Here is a 20,960-nt window from a genome sequence, read left to right on the forward strand (position 1 = left end):
ATCATCAGCTTTCCCTGAAACAGTTGAACAGCTATACCATGATGTTTTCTCAGATCTTCTAGATTTAGTTAGGACATCGCAACTATGCTGTCCTAGCTATGCTGCCAAACCCACCTCTGTGCGTGGAAGACATACTGGCACAGGAGTAAATTTTGTCTTGTGGTTAATGAGATGGTTTAACCATACTGAAGGAATACCTTTTGTGACCATTGTGGTGATTGCTGATAACAGTATATATACTCAACGCCCTTTGTAGTGTAGGTTACAGGTTTTTTTATCAGAGAAACAGTTCAATGGAGTTATAAAGATGATGTTTGAGAGCCATCATGAAATGGCAAGGTCTTTCTTTCAAGCATATAGTCACTTAATTCCTTCTTTCTTTATAGTAAGAAAAATATGTCTCAACATTGAAGAACTATTTCTTTTCATGTCCAGCTGTTCAGTAAGGTACAGCTTTCCCAAGCTTCCAACTGTCCTGCTAGATTTAAGTTTCTGCAGCGTGCCAAATGCCCCAAAACACTGGAAATCTGGGAAAAAAATGGTTTAGCTGTTCTCAACTGGAGGACTGCTATGGGGAAAAAAAAATAATCATCTTTTAAGGTTCTCTTTTAAACAGTGCACCAGATGACCCTACAAGGAGGAGAAAATTAAAGTTTAACTTAGAAATGGTCTACAATAATAAGAAATGTCTTAGAATTTTCTTCATGGATTGTCTTTTATTTCACTGAGGGAATCTAGCTTACTTATTTCAGATTTTAATGACTGAAACATCAGGTAGGAAAGCAGCAGCATGCATGCTTACTTGTTTATACACTCTTTCATGAACTGAAGTACATTTAGCTCTTTGGGGGAGACGAAGGGTCTCTTTATTCCTCAGAAAGGGATTTCCAATATTGTAAAATTATGCTAGCAATATGACTTGTAGTGACAGAAACATGTAGAAACAGTACTACGGTCTGTAATTTTTTAAAATACTTAGGAATAATCTACCCCAAATCAGGAGATGGATTCATATTGCTGCTATGGTCATCACTACTTCTAAGGAGTTCTTTGTAATGCTATTTATGAAATTATAGACCTATAGCTCTTAAGGCTAGAAAGGACCACATAGAATATTCTCATGTTCCCTTGTCTTCAGTACAACCATATAATTTCACCCAGCTGTGTCTCCATTGTTTGCTAAAGCATACCATCCACTCTCAGTTTGAAGACTTCAAGAAATGGTAAGCTCACTGTTCCTCTTAATAATTTGTTCCAGTGGCTGATAACTTCATTGTTAGCAACTGAGGAGTATAACACTAATCTAGGTGGCAACCAAAAAATACTGGGAATAGCTCTATCTGTTTAAACAATGGTATTGGAGATAACTAATATCCTTCTCGCCAGGTCTGTTCATCATAAAACCAACAGGGCTTTAAGAATTTTTTTTTTTAAGCAACCACTACTTTTGTGAACTTTTCGCATTTGTTTCTCATCATTTGGTTTTCTAGAAGCTTATAAAATTTGGAGGCAAATCCACGTTCTGGTTTCCATCTCCATAGGCCGCAATGCTTTCAAACAATGACTGATACTTTCTTCTGTAGCTTTCCGTGATTTCCATGCAGCCTTTTTTCATGATAGAATGGAAGCCTTCTTCTCACAATGAAATTATTCCCATATGGACTCATTGCTGAAAATTCATGAGAACTCCTGCACATGCACAAAAAAGGAATAAGAAATATGAATACTCTTTGGGATGCCACAAAACACATTTCCAGATAAAATAATAGTTTGCATTTTTACAGACCTTTCCATCTTCAAAGCATTGGACATGCATTCATCATCAGAAAAGATTACTGAAATTAAATGTCATAAACATTATTTTACTAAGGCTCTGCTTCACCATCACTGTCAGATTGAGCTGCTGCAGTTCAAGGGGTGATAAAACTATTATGTATGACTGACAGACACCCTCTGTAGTGCACCCAACTTTGACAAGTATATCGCCAGCAGAATTCTTGGAAATCTCACTCCCTAGAACAGGGTTAGGATATGGAAAGAGCGTGTCGCACAAAGGCTGACTGCTACCATGTATTAAGACCAGGTGGTCTTAATGGGTGGGCTACAACCCTCTTATCTGCCCTCCCTCTGTAAATCTGTACTTACTTTGAAGCTTTACCCTTACAAGTTCTGAGTCCTTTATTAGAAGCTGAGGCTCAACAGCACAGAGGATTAGCCTTTATTGTCTCACTCATGGCCAGGCCTGTGCGAAGGCCCTTTTTTCTGTAGGAGGTGCTTATTGATGGCAGAAGTCCTGTGGAAGATAATTCCCAGAATACATCCATACATGGCAATGGACCACAGTGCAGAGACTCCTGAGCAAACCTGACAGCTGAGATAGTCCCACAGCATACTGCAGCACTGTGCAGAGAAGCTGTTAAGGTCCCAAAGGCAGCTCAGCTATGTTTTTATTACCCCACACCCAAGCAAGTCAGCCCTAGCTCTAGTTCAGAGTCACCTTGATACAGCTCTACCAGTTCAGTGCCCACCTCACCATGATTGCAGCACCTCCATAACAGTGACACATGTCTGGGAACTGCCCACTGCAGTGGATTGTTATAGCAGTCAGCACTTCAGAAATGAACGCACAGTAATGCTGAAAAAAAAGCAAAAAGTTTTACGTTTACCATCTGTTACACTGACAGAGAGGGAAGCCTAAGTTTGACTAATTTGATCAAACTAAGCAATTCAAGCATCTTCTACCTAATTTTAGGCCAAGGAAAATTGCAGCAATGCAGAAGCAGCTGATAAATCAAAAGCAGAAAAATAGGAATTAAAGCTCAGTTCAGGCCTTTCATCTTTATTACCCTTCTTTATGTGCATATGGTAGGTGTTCAACACTTTCCAAGTCCGTATGATATTCCCTTGTGCTTCAGGAGCTGTAGGGCTGTAGCTGTCTATAAAAAGGCAACCTAACAGTTTCCTGTGACCGAGAGTTGAATGTGTTATTTGTTACGAGCTGGTTCATGGATAGATTCAGCCCAAGTCTTGGCTTTAAGTGATCAGACTTACTTTAAACCACTCGCTCACAGGGTGAATTAATGTATAGAGAGAATTCTGGCGCAATATTTTATTTCTGACTTATAGCATATGACTCTTTTTTTTTCCTAAACCAATATTAAAACCAGAACCTCTAATACGCCAAATGCAGACTGCATTTTTTGAAAGCTGTTAGCAAACGTAACAGTAAATGAACCCTTCTGAAAGGTTAAAGTTGCTTTCATATAAAACATTTTCTACCAGGAAATGGAAGTGGAATGTTGAACTAAGTATTTAACTTGAAAGAACTGCGCACAGACTCCAATGGTTGCATTATCCTTTAAAATAAAAAAAAAGCAAAAGTTTTTATGAGCATACATAGCTCTAGTTTCATAAAAAAGGGTATTATGGTGACAAGGTAAAAGGAATCCCAGTATTTTGGATACTTCTTTTAACCTTCCAACAGCTCCCTCCCTGTGCATTAACCATTCTAGGGTGGGGTTTTGCGGTATGGCTGAATGCATAGAATCACAGAATCATTTAGGTTGAAAAAGACCTTTAAGATCATTGAGTCCAACAGTAAACCTAGCACTGCCAAGTCCACCACTAAACCATGTCCCTAAGTGCCACATCTGCATGCCTTTTAAATACCTCCAGGGATGGTGACTCAACCACTTCCCTGGGAAGCCTGTTCCAATGCTTGATAACCCTTTTGGTGAAGAAATTTTTTCTAATATCCAATCCAAACCTCCCCTGGTACAACTTGAGGCCATTTCCTCTCATTCTAAATGTTCAGCTCCTATCCAGGACAGAGTTCAGCTCTGTGCAAATGATGTAAAAGAAAGCTGTTGAGGATAGGATCTGCAAAGAAGATTTCCTGGCAGAGCTGATTGCAGGAGACAACACAACACTGCCAAGAGACCATTGAGCACTAGCTAGGACAGTGCACTGCTGGGTTCTCATCCTCCGCATGAACACAAATCTCACTCTTCAGCAGCTGTCTGACTTTACTGCCCTAGGGATACTCATTACAGAGGACCAGGAAGCGGTGTCCTTGATTAGGAGTTAAGGCCATTTCTGCTTTAGTCCCACCTCTACTGTACCACCACAAACAAGTTCCATCATACCCTCAGTTGCCCCACCTATAAAATGAGGACAGTGACATTCATTTTACTGGGTAAAGAATTTGAAGGTGCATCTCATGACAGAGACTTCTATTTACAGTACTTCTATTATACATTTTTTTCCATCAGCTGTTGTAGACCATTGCTGTGCGGAGGAGCAGCTCGTCTAACAGTCCTGCTCCCTCCACTTCTCCCTGCATCCTTCCTTCCCTGGCATGCCAGCCCATTCCTTCCCTTCCACTTTCTCTGATTTTCACATGGCTCCTCGGTGAACCCAACTGGATTAGTAAACCAAGAGAAAACTATTCATGTTTTTATTTTGCTGAGTTAGTTTTCTACCAGCTGGCAAGGTGAACCAGCTCTAGGGGTGATACAGAAATCAGAGCTGGTGCAGAAGCAGCGATGGCTGAGGACAGCACTCCTAGATTTTCTTGGGAAAACTTAAACCCTTAAAGCACCCATTCTAAATACTGTGATTGCCTCTTACAAATACAGTTACCACTTGAGATTGTGGACCTGTTGCACTAGCTTCTACAAAAAACTAATGAAAGAAAGTAATCATACCAAATAGGTTTACTACTTACAGAGACAACAAAGATAAATGGCAAACAGATGTACCATAGGGTGGTTGCCCATTCTCAGGAGTAGACACTCCTGCGTGAGGGCAGAGACCCATGCATCCTTATAGTAAGCAATCAAAGAGTTTCTCTTTACTGGATACAATCTTCTGCTCTGAGGAAAAAAAAAAACCCAAAACACAAAAAACCAACTTTACACTGTTTTCTTGACTCTTAATTTTGATTCCTTAATCATTCGGGGCCGGGGGGGGGGGGCATTCAAATGAGCTTGGTACATTGAGCTACTGCTGATTTGCCAGATTCCAGTGTCCTCAAGTGTGACACAGCTTCATTATTCAGTGTCCTGTATTTAAAATCAGAAGTGATTTAATCTGGCTCACTGCCATCCCACTTGCTGACATGTTGACACCATGTAAATAATGCATAGCTGTGTGACCACACTACTTTCATGCCACGTGCTGGGAGAAACAGACAACACCTGCTATTATTATTAGCCACATCTTAGATACCTTGGAAATCTGAAAAATTAACATCAAAATTAATTCAAACATGTTGTGGTCTCCAGCTCCAAACTCCTTCATTAGGACTCAAAGGGAACCTGTGCATCTGCTGTGATGAAAAACAGAGATTGCTGATTTACATCTCACATCCTTTAGAAGTCACCCTTCTAAGACTGTTGCTGAATAATTGACATAAGAATTTCAACCAGGAAGATTTTCTCTGTACAGTGTTGACTGAAAAGGCCACCATTTTAGAAGAAAGCTCGAAGAGCAACAAAAACACAGTTCTAGACTGCAAAACTCTAAACACCTAATTAATATCGAACACTGCTCCCTGCAAACATTAGCCACTCTACTTCTACTCTTCTGATCACATCAAAATGTAAACCTAGCAATGTCATCAGGGCATACTCATTAAATCAAAGTGAAATTGTGGTGTTCACTGGGGAACGTTGTAAAGCAAGGATAGCACATCTGATATGTCACCTACTTCTTACGTAACTGTCTTTAATCATCAAAATATCATACAACCTCAGTCATGTCGAGAGCAGACAGCAATATGTACTGCTTTTCACAGGGTGTTTAACCAGGTTGAAGGTTATCATCTATATCACTGGTCCCCAACTATCGCTACATACACCCTCCTTTCCAATCTTGTGACTGCCAAGCAGAGAAAGTGGCTGATTTTGTTTTTACCTTTCCATGGTGTACAACAGTAGAAAACTTGCTTGTCTTCTTCATTTCACTGAGCCTATGCTGTCAGAGCAGGACCACAGTACACATTCTTCCTGTGAAGACACACAGGAGTAACTGTTAAGTCAGGAGAGACAACAAAATACAACAAACAATGAAAAATAAAAATGAAGTCTTTATAGTTTAGAAGTTGGCATTGCTGTGTTGTTGTGGAGAAGTCACCTCATTCCTCACTCTGGGGCCAGCACTAGGGAACTGCACCTATATAGATACGCAGTTCCCTACTGACTTTAGATTACAAAAGCCTGAAATAAAAGAATATCTGGCTCCAAACCACTGAACTGTGTAACTAGATCATAATTTCTCAGGGAAAATCAGATATACAGCTCGAAATGCCATGCCCAAATAAATGGCTTTAGAAACTAGCAAACATTAAAAAAGAGAGGGAGAGGTTCTTTTTTTTTTTTTCCCCAGCTCCTATGAGACAGTCAGAACACACAGAAATTTGGTTTATTTTTGCTCAAGGATGAATACATTGGACAATATTCTGTACTTGTCCACATTGTTCAAAAGTATCAGCATTTTGAGAGTCCCAGACCGAGACCAACTCTTTCTGGTTTCTCCATTAAGAAGACCAGGAATCTTGTGGTCTCTTTTCAAAGGAATGTCTTTGTCCAGAATCTTGCCTCAGAGATTTATTTGCACTATGTTATTTAGAACAGAAAAGAAAACTGGAATGACTTCCTAGTTTCTTTAGTAAATCTGTTCTCAATCTACTTTATTCCAAGCATTTTTATAGACAGTTTCTTACGTGATGTTCTACTCTGAAGTTCTGTAATTACACACACACACTGGTCAAACTTTCTCTTGACCGTAACAGACTTGTAGTAACTCCAGTAAATTGAAAGGAAAAGTTTGGGGAAAATAGTAGGTTGGCTGAAAAGATAACTTACTGCTCAAGATGTGATTTCTGTTCTGACAGTTGCTATGGGTAATGTAGATGCCCCTCACACAGAAGTGAGAAAGTCTGTCTCGTGGAGATTTTGTACAGTTTTTGTTTTGCCTGGGGTTTAGATTTCACAAGGCTAACTAGATTTCCCTTGTCTAGGAAACCCCAGGGGTAAAGCCAGATGGTGTCTGTGTGCAAGCTGGAAAGAGCAAAAACTGGGAACGGGTAGTGGTTGAAAACCAGGGAATGAAACCCACTGAACTAGATGAGTGGGTAAATATAAAAAGTTAACAAGAAGTTATGAAGTGGCATGACAAGGGTAATGAAGTGTGCTCACCACAGGCAAAAACATGAGTATTTTGAAGGGAATGTCAAATGTATTTGGACCTTTTTTCTAAAGTTCATTCAAAGCTTCTTTCAGCAAGGTTTTCTGTTTCCCTCCTCAATGGAAGTCTTGTGAGAATTCTGTTAGCTTCAGAAAATTCCTCTAAATTCTTGTTGCCAGATATATACCTGTATATGCAAGAATAAATTAATTATTCCAAACAAGTCCAGTGCTAGACAAGTAGCAAGTAAAAATAGCACAATTCACACATTCTTAGTAAGAGCTAACTCAGCAGTCAGCAGCACTGCCTGAATAGTCAATTATAAAAGCTCCTGTTATGTGGTAACCTGATTTGACTGTTTCCTTTACTAAAATGTCCTATTTAAGTGACTTAAAATCATAGAATGCTTTGGGTTGGAAGGGACCTTTAGAGGTCATCTGACTGTACATGGTAATGTACAGGTAAGTCTCATAGTTTGTGCAGCTGAAAGTGCGTCAACACTGAAAGAGCAAAATCTGGGTAAATGTGAGCTACAACAGCAGTAATAAGTCTCTTTGAGAGGAAATGGTGCACACTTCCTGTCGTCGTGGTTTCTCTGTCAATGGTGGAGGGGGAAGGAACGAGGAAAATGGAGACTGCCACATTCAAAGGCAAGATCTTCCACTGGTGAGGCTCTCTTGCGTTTTATCTGATGTCCATATTTACAAACCTGAGCACATGTGGTTTCACAGAAATGTTCAGAAGGGAAGATAGAGGCAATGAGCAGCACATGCATGACCTGTTTCCTGTGGTGGCTGAGAAGGGTGTGCAGGATACCAGGCCAAGCTGGTGGAGCAGCAGCGAGAGCTGTGGCACACAGTTGGTGATGCTGTCAGAGTTGTGGCAGGAAGCTGGGTGTGAGGGCACAGGATGCACGTACGTATAATCAAAGCCCAATCGGAGCCCAGTGGCCGTTCATTTCCTTGCTTGTAAGTTGTGTCGCTTGCAGAACAGTTTCAAGTGACACACAAGACAGCGGGTTTTTTATACACATAATGATTATTGCCCCATCCATACAACATTTTGAATAATTTCTGTGATAAACAGTGCTAGATTTTTTTTTGTTTGTTTTCTACTATCAACATTTCAGTTTTCACATCTAAAAAGCATGCATAGTTCCACATATCGGTGTAATCTCTGCTTGATTGTTTACAGTTCCAGTGCCATACCCTTATCTGTTCATTTTGCCTAATGTGGCTTGATGATTTCACTCTGTGTTTTCCCTTTTCAATTGTATACATCAGATATTCACACTTCCATCACATGACACATTTTCATAATGCAGAGTGACAACGTGGCAGGCTTTCTTTTGCAAAGACTTAGCCTTGATCTACTCTACAGCATTTCTTAGAAACTAGCACTAATTTTTGCAGTATAAATTAGCGAATGCAAGGTATGGATGGTACTGTGCTTGCAAATACTAAATTCTATGTGTTACATTTCTGCAGACAATCAGTACTCACTCAATTAGTCTGAAGATTCATTTGTTGTTTAAGGCTAATTCTATTTCTGAAACAGCCTCTTTAAAACTGTATTATCTGCTGCATCTCTGTGCGAGCCTGATATGTCTGATATGACTGATGCTTTGGAAGACATTGCCGTGAAAGGAGACTACACTTGCACCAGTGTACTTGAAAGCTAACGAAATGTCATCCATCTTCTCTCTTACAGTACGTGCTGGTATAAACTATGGGGAAATCAGAGGCTTATTGAGGCTGCATTGAAAAGTGGTGAATCAGAGTTTCATTGAAAATTTGTTAAGGGTGTTAGGTTGTAATTTTAAAGGTGTTCAATGTTCCAGATAAATATATACTTAGCTTTCTGTAAAGAGCTTAGGTACCTTAACTCCACTTACTTCAGCTCAAGGTGAGTGCTTTCAAACTCCTCAGAACTACAATAGGCAACTACTTGAATGTTAAAGGCCTAGATACCCTTAAAAATCTGAAGCCCAGTTCTTGATGACCAGTAGTCTTAGCCTGCCAGCTCAATTCAGTCTGTATGAGTGTTACCTACCTACCCACTAGAACTAGGTCATTACCACCCATCTGAACAGTAACTCAGAATTAATGAATGAGAAATATCCCTCTTGACCTGTATCTGAAGTTGTGACATAGAGGTAAAAAGCTAACTATACCACTATAACCATCCTAACCCTCCAGTCTTACCACCCTTCATCTCTCTAATTAAGCATGCAAAAAAAAAAAAAAAAATCTTCCTGACCGTCTTTCCTCAGGCTTGGTATGAACGATTTGACAACTTCCAGAAAATTGTTATAAAAAGATGTCATGAAACAATTTTTCATTCTAAGAGCTACTTTTTTATTCTAAATAGAAATCACTATTTTTTTAATTGCAAGAAAATGTAAAAACATTCTAAGCTAGGATCAATATGTCTGAAACTACAGCAAAGCCTACACATGCCAGTTAGAATAAATAATTTTTTTTTTAAAAGTTACTAGTAATAATTTTTTTAAAAAACAGAAGAATTGGTGCTTATAAGATTATATTAGTGAAAGATCTAGCAAGCCAAAGTGCTTTACTTTTCCATTCCAACTAAATCATACACTATTTGGGGTAGAAATTTGGCAGGGAACTCTGCTGGATTATCCCTACATTGTGGCTGGACTAATTTCTTTATCCTTTTTTGATAGATGGATGTCTAGCCGAGCCCTGAATATCTTCAGTGGCGCTGATTCCAAAGCGTCATTTGGCAGCTGGTTTCCTTGGCCATGAGTCCTTATGTTTATAAACTTTTCCCTGATATATAATTCTAATTTTCCCCTCACAATGCTTAGGGCCGCTTTTTCTTTTCTTTCTTTCTTTCTTTATTGTTGACTAATGAGAATAATCAAATATCATCTCTTTTTCATTTCCTTTCTATTGTGGACAATAAGAGGTCACTTTAAACTTCCTGGAATTAATGTGATTAATTCTCTCAACTTTACATCATACCAGGGGGCTTATTTTGCAAGCCTACCATCGCTTTTCTTACATAGCTCAAGATTTAGCCAACTTTTTTTAAACAAAATATCTAAAACCAGTTACAGTACTTTAGCACATGACCATAAATGACCATAAACAAGACTAAAGATTCCCCTTCTCATTATGTATATTTCCATGGATCCTGTTGTGCAAGTGGTTACACTAGCTGATTATGCGGACCTTGCATCAGGCTAGAAAATGTAAGTGTTTGTAGAGCTGAAAAATATCAGTGCTGCAAAAAGAATGATGCTGATAGTTGAGACAACAGTTGGAGAGACTAATTCTAATCAGCAAAGAAATGAAATAATAGATCCGTATCAGTGTTAATCCCACCGAATTGGGAGGCTGGTGTCTCTGTAACCACAAGACAGTTAAGCAGGGTCAGGGAAGGAGAGATTTATTTTAGAGAGAGTAAAGACAATGTGAGAAAAGGAGCAGTGGGCTGCGAATTAGCACTTTGAAAAGCTGCTGAAAAGGAGACATTTTTAGGAGCTGAAGGAGGGCCTAAAACTGGCTAAACAGTTTTGGGGAGCTGTTTGTACATTGGGAAACTGCAGAAGATTATGTTAGCCATGCAGCGCAAGCTGCATCACTCAACAACAGTTCATGGCTGAGGAACCTGGGAGGAAGGATGCTGAACTGCATCCTGAATGCAGAGAAAGATGAAGTAAGCTAAGTCCTATCTTTCTTCCAACCTGCTAGCAGTTTCTTCCTCGGTATGTGCAGTTTTGTGCATTCCCTCCCAAGGTGCCCAGGCATGGTCCTCAGCGCAGTATAGTACATCTTTTCTGGATAAATTCCATTAGGTGCATTAGAACACAGAAGTTCTTTGGTGGACCTAGCCCTGGGTTGGATTTTCACGAAATCATCATTAAATCAAAAGTAGTAGGTATCTGATAGTAGCTTCTGACAATTCTACTAAACACATATTTGCCCTAAGTGTCTTTGAACAACTGCCTGCAAGTGCCCTGACTGATCATTGCAGCTTCATGGATCAGGCAACAGGATATGTGAACATACACGGAAAGATGGATCACGATGGTATGACTCTGGGAGTCTTTTCTATTAACAGGATGAACACTTGGTTCAGACTGTGTTTGCTCAAGCTTCTGGACACGTCTCATTCTCATCAAACATGCTCAATTGACTAACGGGATCTGTACCAGAGTGTCTCCCATGCACTCATTAATCTTATTTGCCAAGGCATTCTCACACTACTAACCTGGCATGCATATTTCTAGTTGCCATGTAATAATTTACATTTTGTCAGTAGTTACACAGTACCAAATGTGCCAAGACCATTCAAATATTTTTGACCATTTCTCTAGTTCAGTTCCAACCATGAAAAGTAATTCAGCCAATTCCAATTATAAAAGAACTGCTTCATCTGGGCATTCATCGCTTGTAATGACAATTAAATAAGTTGTTTTAGAGTAGGAGTGTTATGGCCACTGAGCAGAAAACTCACAATAGCCTCAGAGGTGACTTTCTTTGCCAGGTAGCTTTTAACCACTATAGCATTTCCCCTGAGCTGTGAACCCTTTAACCCCTGCATGTGTATCTGCATCAGTGTGTTCAAGGAACACTTATTTCCGCATCTCACTGACCCCTATCATCAAGCTGAGGATTACCAGGTTCTTCTTTTCACTATAGGACTGTCACTTTTAGGACGTGGGAAATGTGCTTCCTGTTTTAAATAAAGGAAATCTGAGTAATTCTGTAAAGCCACAAAGACCGAACTCTGCATACACAATTATTCCAACACCTTACATCATTTCAGCTTTTGAAGTTCTGATGTCCAAAATAACCTTATTAAAATCACAGACCTTTTAAGCAACTAAGTCCATCTGGGGGAATTTTTTTCCTGACACCAAGGACAAAATTCCCTAAATCAGAATACTGCACTTGAAAGCTTTCTTTAGACTATAAGAATTTGTTGTGCCTCCATCTGTCTGCTCAATTATTTGCTGCTAAGCATTACTGCTGTATACAAACCATTCGGCAGCATTGCTTCCAGGTTGAAGAGACACTAGATTCAGTCTGACATTGAGAAAAGTTCTGCCTTGCTGGAATACCTATTTTTGCATTTAGATGTGCATCTTCCACTGGCCTGCTGTAGGATGCCACATACCTAGTTCACTGTCTGGAGCCTGTAACTGCAGTCTTTGATAGAAGTAGACAGACAGGCCTACTCTGATGGAACTGCTCCCACTGATGTGCAGTCTAGAGGAATGCCACTTTGAAATCATTCCTGCATAAAATGTTTGTACGGCCATTAGAACATCCAGCAAGGCAGCAGGAGACCTCATGCTCTTGGGCTGCTGCTGATGTCAGTTATCATTCAGGTCCTATCTGCTTCAGTCAATACCAGAACATTGAAGCATGGGCCAGAGCAAGCTCACTGGAGTTCAACGAAAACAAAAGTTGAGCACAGTGACCTTGAGGAAGCAACCGGGGACTATATGCACAGTTGTGGCCAACCCTCTGGCCATATAAGCTACCCACCTGAGCCTTCCAAAGCAACAAGGTACCTACTACACACCTTAGGAAGCCAACAGATGTATGGGAGATGCAGGATCAAGTAGCAGGAGATAATCAGCTCGCCACTGGTCCATAGACCAATATGTAGATGCTGAACCTTTTAGATCCTGGGACAACCTGGCAGTATCAATTTCAGCAGTAGACATGGGTGTTGGTACACCATGCTGTTCCTTGCTTACTGACCAGGACACCTTGCTGGGTGGCTTACAGTGCTCTTGAGCTGGGATAGCCAATCTTCTGGTCCTACTGAGTCACTTATAGCCTATGGTCTGGTATCTGAACTTGCTCCTACTTCCATATCACATTTAAGGGCAGTGAGGGTTTTAAAGCCAGAATCCCTTATTAAACAAAGCGAATACTGTCAGTGTTTTTTGAGGTTCAGGGACACTGGACCTTGCTACATCTAGACCAAACCAGTTAAATACAGTGACATTTTCAGGCATGAGCTGCTTTTTTGATAGGGCTTTGAGGATGAGGGAAGGTATGTTTTTAGGTGGATGAAAGGAGAAGAACAGGACCAACTAAATTAATTACCTGAATACTTCCTAGTACGGCTCGGGAGAATCCAGTTCTAATCTGAATGAAGTGTCAGGGAGACTAGAAACCCTGTTAATATGAATACCTACACAAAGTCACTAATTTAAATAAAAGAAATTGCTGACAATGGTACTTTAAATTTACAAAGCTCTTTATAAGCTGGGATTTTAAAAGAACTTATTCTAAACCTAACTCTGACCATTTAAGTCTATGGCAAAACTTCCACTGACAACTGCAGAAGCAGACTGAGACCTCATGGAAACTTTTTTTAAAGAATTTTTACACTTTCACCTCACTGCTTTAAAGCATTTTGCAAGCACATACACCTCAGAGGTTTTATATAGCTGGTGAGTAAGCTAAAACATATGAGGAAGAAATAATTTGTTCTAAGCCACGGAAGAAATCTGTGTCAGAGCTAGAAACTGGACTCAGAACTGTTGACATCCTGTTCTTCTCTGTGGCATGGGAAAGTCTTCTCACTGAGCTTTCAAGTCCACAGGGCAGAAATGATACTATCAGTGAGTTATAGCTGTTTGAGCTGTTTATGAAGAAAAGTGGCCGTGATGATACTTGTAGCTCTACAGCTTCCATTTCCTTATTACAAAAGGAAAGATAATTCTTACTTTAAAGCATCCATTCCATCTTAGTCAGGCTGAGTTTAAGTGCTTAATGCAGTTTAAGTAGAGACCATAGGAACTGTAAAAATCCTAACATGTTTTATCATATCCTTTCAGCTGTCATGGTTAAATTTTTAAGGAAAAAAAAATAATCAATAGACATGACAGAAGCATACAGAAAACATTTTATGTTTCTTTCCTATTTTACCTTATAGAAATCAGGAAGACAAACAGATTCTTCTCCCTGAAATGCTTACATTCCCCCTGAAAAAAAAAGAGCATGTATAACTACACAGCTGATTTTCAGCATGTGACCTCTGATAAATGTCAGTTCTTTGGGAAAATGAAGAAACAGTGTTTAAAATAATAATTAAAAAGAAAAAAAAAAAAAAACAAAAAGAAGAAAAATAGAAATTAGACAGTGACAAAATGGCACTGAGGCAGATTTCAGGAAATATATTTTCTTTTCCAGTGATACATTCCAAGATATTTTTAAATCACAGATATTGAAAACAGATTCCCATACAATTCTTAATCAGTTACAGTAGCCACCAGGATTAGTGGTTCCTAACATGTGGCAAAAAATATAATATTTCTAACTCAAGCCATGTCATGCTGGTATTTTACCAGCATTCCTCATGCTATTGTTACAATTCCACCAGTTTCACAGCATTTGATTCTTTCCGAATGTAAGAACATAGTATCTCCCTTTCTGATATTAATAGCAAGCAGTATAATCATAATAACCATGGTTCTTTTCACCCCACTATCTAAATATACTTTGATCCTTACCCCTGATTTTGTAGATGGAGAAAATGCAATTCGGAATCACGAGGTGACTCTCTGGAGTCGTCACTGGTAAGCTTGCTGTAGGGCCTAGAATGGAAAAATCAGCAAAAAGCAGCACTTCACAAACTTTATAGAGCCTATCTGGTCTCACACATAAAGGACTTGCACTTCTAATTGCCTCCCCGTAATTTGCACCACAGCAATGCTGCTCTCATGCATCTCCAGGGCAGCATTGCTTCCTCACTCTGAAGTTGGGATCCCAACCTGCCAGACACAGCTAGTACACAGCTCTGTAACCCCCTTAGAGGCGACAGCCTCTGGGGTGGATCCCTGAAGAGGGGCGACTGTCCCCAACGGGGGCCAGAGGGAGGGATGCTCCACTGGAAAGCTGATGCCGTGGTCCTTCCACTGCCACTTGAGACTGTGCCCCTGGAGAGAAAGGGGGCACAGCCAGGCACAACCTGATGTGGGTGCTCCCACACAACAAGCCATGACCCACCATGTCTGACATGTGACACATGCCATTCCTTACCCCTGTGATTTGCATCAGATTCAGATGTTAGGAATCCACATGCATTGGGGTGGCACATTAAGTCTTTTATAAAAAAATCTATTAAAAGTATTACTCATCTGTGAGACACTCATAATTATTCAGTGAAACTTACTGTTTATACAAAACATATTGAAATAAATCACAGTAACGAAATTCATAAGCAACTTGTATCCAATATTTAATATTTTAAATCCCATTAAACACTTCATTTAACAACAGAGTAGCTAGAAAATTCTGAGATAAAAGAAAATTCTGAGATAAAAGACACTTGAACTATTCATTGAATGGTGACAAAGAGATTCTGAACAAAATCTTGAAAATCTTGCTGCAAAGCTGTATCAACATTTTTAAGAGAAACCATTCCTAGTTAGCTATTATAAAACAAAGTGGAGTTACATGCAAAAGTTCAAAACAAGAGTTGCTGTCATTAATGCAGAATATTTCAGAAGAAGCTGCAAAATCCTGAAGAGGTGCCGTTTACAACACTGGATGGGCTTTCTGTTCCCCATCAACAGTGCTAAGAGTACAAAGTGGCAAACAACACATTTCCCCAAAATTTCAGTTTGGGGATGACCAAGCATGATTATAAAACTGGACAGGAAAGAGGGTGATGGGTGAAAGACATGAAATCTGGAAAAGCTGTGTAATTATGTGTCAAAATTGACATACTATTTTTACACACACACACACACACACACACACACAAAAAAAAATTAGTTCAGTTTTTAATTTAATTTCAAGTTAACCAGAATCTGTTTGTTTGGGTTTTTTCAACAATATCACTTTTACTTACATTCTCTGAGGTTAGAGGTAAGAAAAAACAAACTACCATCTGACAAACAGTAGGGGAAGGCTCATTCCAGGACACACAGGCATGGTTATCTGTCTCCTGCATAAAATACAACAGTCGTTAGCAAACTACTGCTGACTTCTCTGATGCAAATGTTGCAAGCAAGTTAAACATTTTGTAATAACCTTCTTGCCTTACAATAGTTATTAATGCACTTCAAATGTAAATTTTACTTTTCTTAATCCAGAAAAGGAGTTCCTGGAGAGCACGGTATGTGTCTGGATTGAAAGTTGTCAGTTTTATTTATATTAAAATCTATTTTTAAATTGAAGTGCTAGATTTAAAATTAAACATTTGATTAAGACAATCTGATACTTGCCAAAATTCACCACCACAGTCACAAATACAATTACAAGAATTTGGCCTCTCTTTTTCATGTATCATCTAAGAAATTTACAGAAACAAAACTAACCCTAAACTAACGGTGCCCATTGCCCTTCTAAAAACACTGATGTCCAAGCTCAGTGCATTTGTTTTCTTGCAAGGCCGTCAGCAGTATATTTAGCACCAGAGTGGAAATACAGGAGGTTAGGCTAAAAGACTCATATTACATATTGCAGGTTTCATATTCCCACTTTTGTGCTGCTCCTGGATTTACGGCCTGCTCATTTCGTGGTTTCTTTTGAAGCATTCTGACAGACAATTGCTTCTCTGCCTAAAACTCAATAACAGCTTTAGTATGATATACTAGATGCGCAGAGGAAGCCTTCCTCAGAAAGTGGTATTATTTTTCCAAAAGAAGGTAGTGGGGGGTTTTTTATTTGTTTGTTTTGTTTTGAAGTCACAACAAGCAGATAAAGCAGCAAATGAAAGGGGAATTAACTGTATATACACTAAACACGATCATTTCTGCTGCATATATTCAACTTAATTGTAATACAGAGTTACTCTGTATGAGAGCAGGTGAGGCCTTAGACACATACACAGTTAAATATAGAGACACTGTTGAGATACTAAAAGCTGAGATATTGCTGCTGACCACAGAGAGCAAATTACAATTAAGTACACATCTTTCTGGGAAGTTTGCCAAGGAAAAAACAGGGAGAGGCAGTCATCACTGCTGCTTTGCCTATTCTAGGGAAAAATGGAGATCTAGTTGCTGTAACTCTTACCAACAGAGCAACTGCACTCAGAGTACAAAGCAAATCAGTGCTAACAAGACAAATCAGGAAACAAGCTCTGAGAAGGAGTTCAAAGCACAAAAGCAGAAATGCTTCAGCACTGTCTGCATTATCAGCTTAGCACTGCGTCGACTACACCATTGCTGGCTGTTGCTGTAGCATGGTGTTACTTTTTGCACAAAACCAGCTTCACAGACTAAAGAGAGAAAAGCAGGGGAAAAACTTCAGATGCAGAGTTACAGCAGGAGAAACCAGGGAGATTGTAGAAGCAAAAAAAGGTCTGAGCAGCACTTTTGCCTTTGATAAGAAGGTACCAAGAAGAACTGAAATCATGGAGGTACAGTGATAACAGCAGAACACGATCAAGAATATTCATATAGAGCTGAATTTCTTCAGCAGGCAAAGGAGAGGGAAAGGTAACAACACTGGCCACAATGTAGCCCATAATGAGAAAAAGATTAAAAGGATCCCAGCCTACCACTCCTTGTATTGGACTCAAAATTGAGATTTATTCTACTAGGGAACACAAATTGAGAGGAAGGACAATGGTAAAAGCTAATGAGAGAGGGAAGATGTCCCATCCTGCGTCATTTCAGTACTACTTTGCTTCTTTACGGAGAAACTGTCTGATCCAGCAAGAAACAGACTATTCTGACTTTTCAGTCAGGTCAAGGTATCTTTAGAAGTTTTCTACCGGTCTTTGCTGGTAATACATGGTACTAATACTTCTATACTTGAGACTCAGAGGAGAAGTGGCTGTCACCTGCAGCCTGAGCATGGCCAGCAGCGTTGACATATTTCTGCCATTATAACTGTGGCAGCATCTAAACAGAGGGGGGGCTCTTCAGCACCGATCTATCGTGTACCCTGGCAAACAACTTAACCTCCACAAATGCTTTCCTGGTTGGCTAGTTTTGTTCTGGGTCCAATGCTAGCTCCAATTCTCCTCTCTACCATCCTGGTTGTTACAAGATCTTTCTTCTGTAATTTCTCATTATCTTTTCAATGTGCAAAGTTATCATTTACTAAACACCGTAAGTTAGACTCCCCTCTACACAATTCTTTAATATAATTTTATGTCTACCACTGGATCAAAAAACCTTTACTTTTTTTCTGTGTGAGAAAAATCCCTTTTGGTGTGAAAAGAAAATACTGGGAGTTTCATCTTGCATGATTTCCTGAGATCCTCAGTAAGCAAAGGGCATTTATACTACTGCCTCTAACCACCTCTCAGCTTCTCACAGGGCTGAGCATCCAGGCTGTACCCAACCATGGCTAATCTAAAAAAATTTCACAGGGGACAAAGCAGTACAGATGCAAAAGCCCAATTTCATAGAATCACAGAATGGTTTGGGTTGGAAGAGACCTTTAGACATCATCTAGCCCAACCCCCCTGCAGTGAGCAGGGACAGCTTTAACTAGATCATGTTGCTCAGAGCCCCATCCAACCTCACCTTGAATGTTTCCAGGGATGGGGCCTCCACTGTCTCTCTGGGAAACCAATTCCAGTGCTTCACCATCCTCATTGTAAAAAATTTCTTCCTCATATCTAGTCTAAATCTATCCCCTTTTAGTTTAAATCCATTATTCCTTGTCCTGTCACAACAGGCCTTGCTAAAAAGATTGTCCCCATCTTTCCTATAGGCCTCCTTTAAGTGCTGAAAGGCCGCAATAAGGTCTCCCCGCAGCCTTCTCTTCTCCAGGCTGAACAACCCCAACTCTCTCAGCCTGTCCTCGTAGGAGAGGTGCTCCAGCCCTCAGATCATTTTGGTGGCCCTCCTCTGGACCCCCTCGAACAGGTCCATGTCCTTCTTGTTCTGAGAGCTCCAGAGCTGGACACAGTACTCCAGGTGAGGTCTCACCAGAGCAGAGCAGAGGGGCAGAATCACCTCCCTCAACCTGCTGGCCACGCTTCTTTTGATGCAGCCCAGGATTCGGTTGGCTTTCTGGGCTGCGAGCGCACATTGTTGGTTCGTGTCCACCAGCACCCCCAAGTCCTTCTCTGCAGGGCTGCTCTCAGTCCCTTCATCCCCCAGCCTGTACTGATATTGGGGGTTGCCCCGTCCCATGTGCAGGACCTTGCACTTGGCCTTGTTGAACCTCATGAGGTTCACACAAGCATCATATTTCTATATAAGTTAGTAGTTCTCTCCTTTGTCATTTGTGGGGTGATGAGTTGGACCTATGGGTCTACTCTTGGGAGATTTCCCTTTCCTTTTCCACCCTCTACCAAAATGCTGGTGGTGCCAATTCATAAGGTCTGTGGTGCAAAGAATGTCACAGGCATGCTACAGAAGCCAAACTCATTCGTTAGTCCAAGGTCTCCTTTTAACTCAAATACTGTTTGATAATGAAAAAATGTTTGGGACTCAGAATTTGCTTAACAACATAAACCAATATTTCCATGTGGTTTCTATAAACTCTCAATCCAGAAACAACATTCAAGGGTTTAATTGCACAAAAGGCAACATCACCAACCTCTCATTCTTGATGACCTGTATTAACACTGAGTCTCAAATCACCTGCAAAAACAATACCACAGTGAAAAAGTAATCAGTCCTGACCTTAGTGCATGTTTGCCTGCGTGGTATTACCACAGAGTTCAGAAATTTGAACCATCTCATAAATAAAGAAGGCATTAAAACCATTTGGAAGCTTCACTGCTCTCTGGCAGTAACCTTTTCCATGAGTCCTTTGCCAGTTTGACCATGCACAAGGCTGCAGGACTGAAACAGAAACTGATTAAAATATGCATGGGCACGTTTGTGCGTGTGCGTTTATATGTATACACACACATTTCTATGTGCTAAGGAAAGAAAGGATGCAGGGCAGGGAGGACTTTAAAAGAACTTTTATGCAGGGCAAGCTTAAGGAAGTTAGGGACTACTGCTCTCAGTAAACTGATCGGAGATTAAGAAAAAAAGGAAATGGTCCCCTTTGATGGAGTTTAGAATAGGTACAGCTGCATTGTGCAGGAACAGGAACTTGATAATAAAAACACTAATGTGGCATTTACCCCAAAACATCAGTGAGTAAAAATAAATACACATCCACAGAGCTTAGGCTATTCTGGTGCAGCTTAAATCACTTTAGAGCATCACAAGAAGATCTGGGACATGCTGGAAATTAGACTTCTAGCGGTTATTTAGGGTTGCTGCAAACAGTTACTGGACATTTGTGTCTTTTAGGTAGTCATGTATAATGTGAGTGGGAGGCAGCATCTGTAGGAGACAAAGTTCTGCAGTAGGAACTAGTTATTTAAGGAAAATTAGTGCCCTGAGCCAGGACATATATCACACACGTTCTTTGTTGAGTTCATCTCTTTTGCTTATTAAGGCTGTTTGCATGGATTGCTACTGTCCTAAGTCGCACAAACTGAAGTCCTCTTGGTCTTACTCATTTGGGCTACTTTTTCCAGTCCAGTCCAGCTGTCAGTCAGGGTGCGATCTCTTTGAGAGCAACAAATGAGCCAGATGCATAGTTCAATGGCCAGATGCTTCAAGGCATAACAAGCTAGTGAAGCAAGCTAATTTTGCTTGTAAAAGAATTAGCCTTTATTAGCCACTAATATCACTTTTTGCCCTGCGTAGCCCTTTAACGAGCTGCAGCTCCATTGACATCATATGTTGTAAAGATTACTAGTGGCACGTCTGGTTATGGGAAGCTTAGAGAGCAGCTACCACTTACTAGGACAGCAGAGGAATGAATTTAAATTACCACACTCTAGGCATTCATATGGGATAA

At 40.1% G+C, this 20,960-nt stretch overlaps 1 long non-coding RNA gene across 1 annotated transcript; it reads right to left on the minus strand.

Annotated features, from left to right (window-relative positions):
* Window positions 1-237: 237 nt before the first annotated feature.
* LOC142593227 (uncharacterized) lies at window positions 238-14,775 on the minus strand. Its single transcript, XR_012830937.1, has 6 exons — window positions 14,696-14,775; window positions 7,250-7,375; window positions 5,917-6,008; window positions 4,727-4,874; window positions 2,534-2,635; window positions 238-1,689 (listed from the first exon to the last, which is right to left on the minus strand). It is a non-coding gene; the product is annotated as an uncharacterized LOC142593227 (long non-coding RNA).
* Between the last annotated feature and the right edge of the window lie 6,185 nt (window positions 14,776-20,960).

This window comes from Pelecanus crispus, chromosome 3, assembly GCF_030463565.1.
Source record: "Pelecanus crispus isolate bPelCri1 chromosome 3, bPelCri1.pri, whole genome shotgun sequence".
In the NCBI taxonomy this organism is placed as follows: domain Eukaryota; kingdom Metazoa; phylum Chordata; class Aves; order Pelecaniformes; family Pelecanidae; genus Pelecanus; species Pelecanus crispus.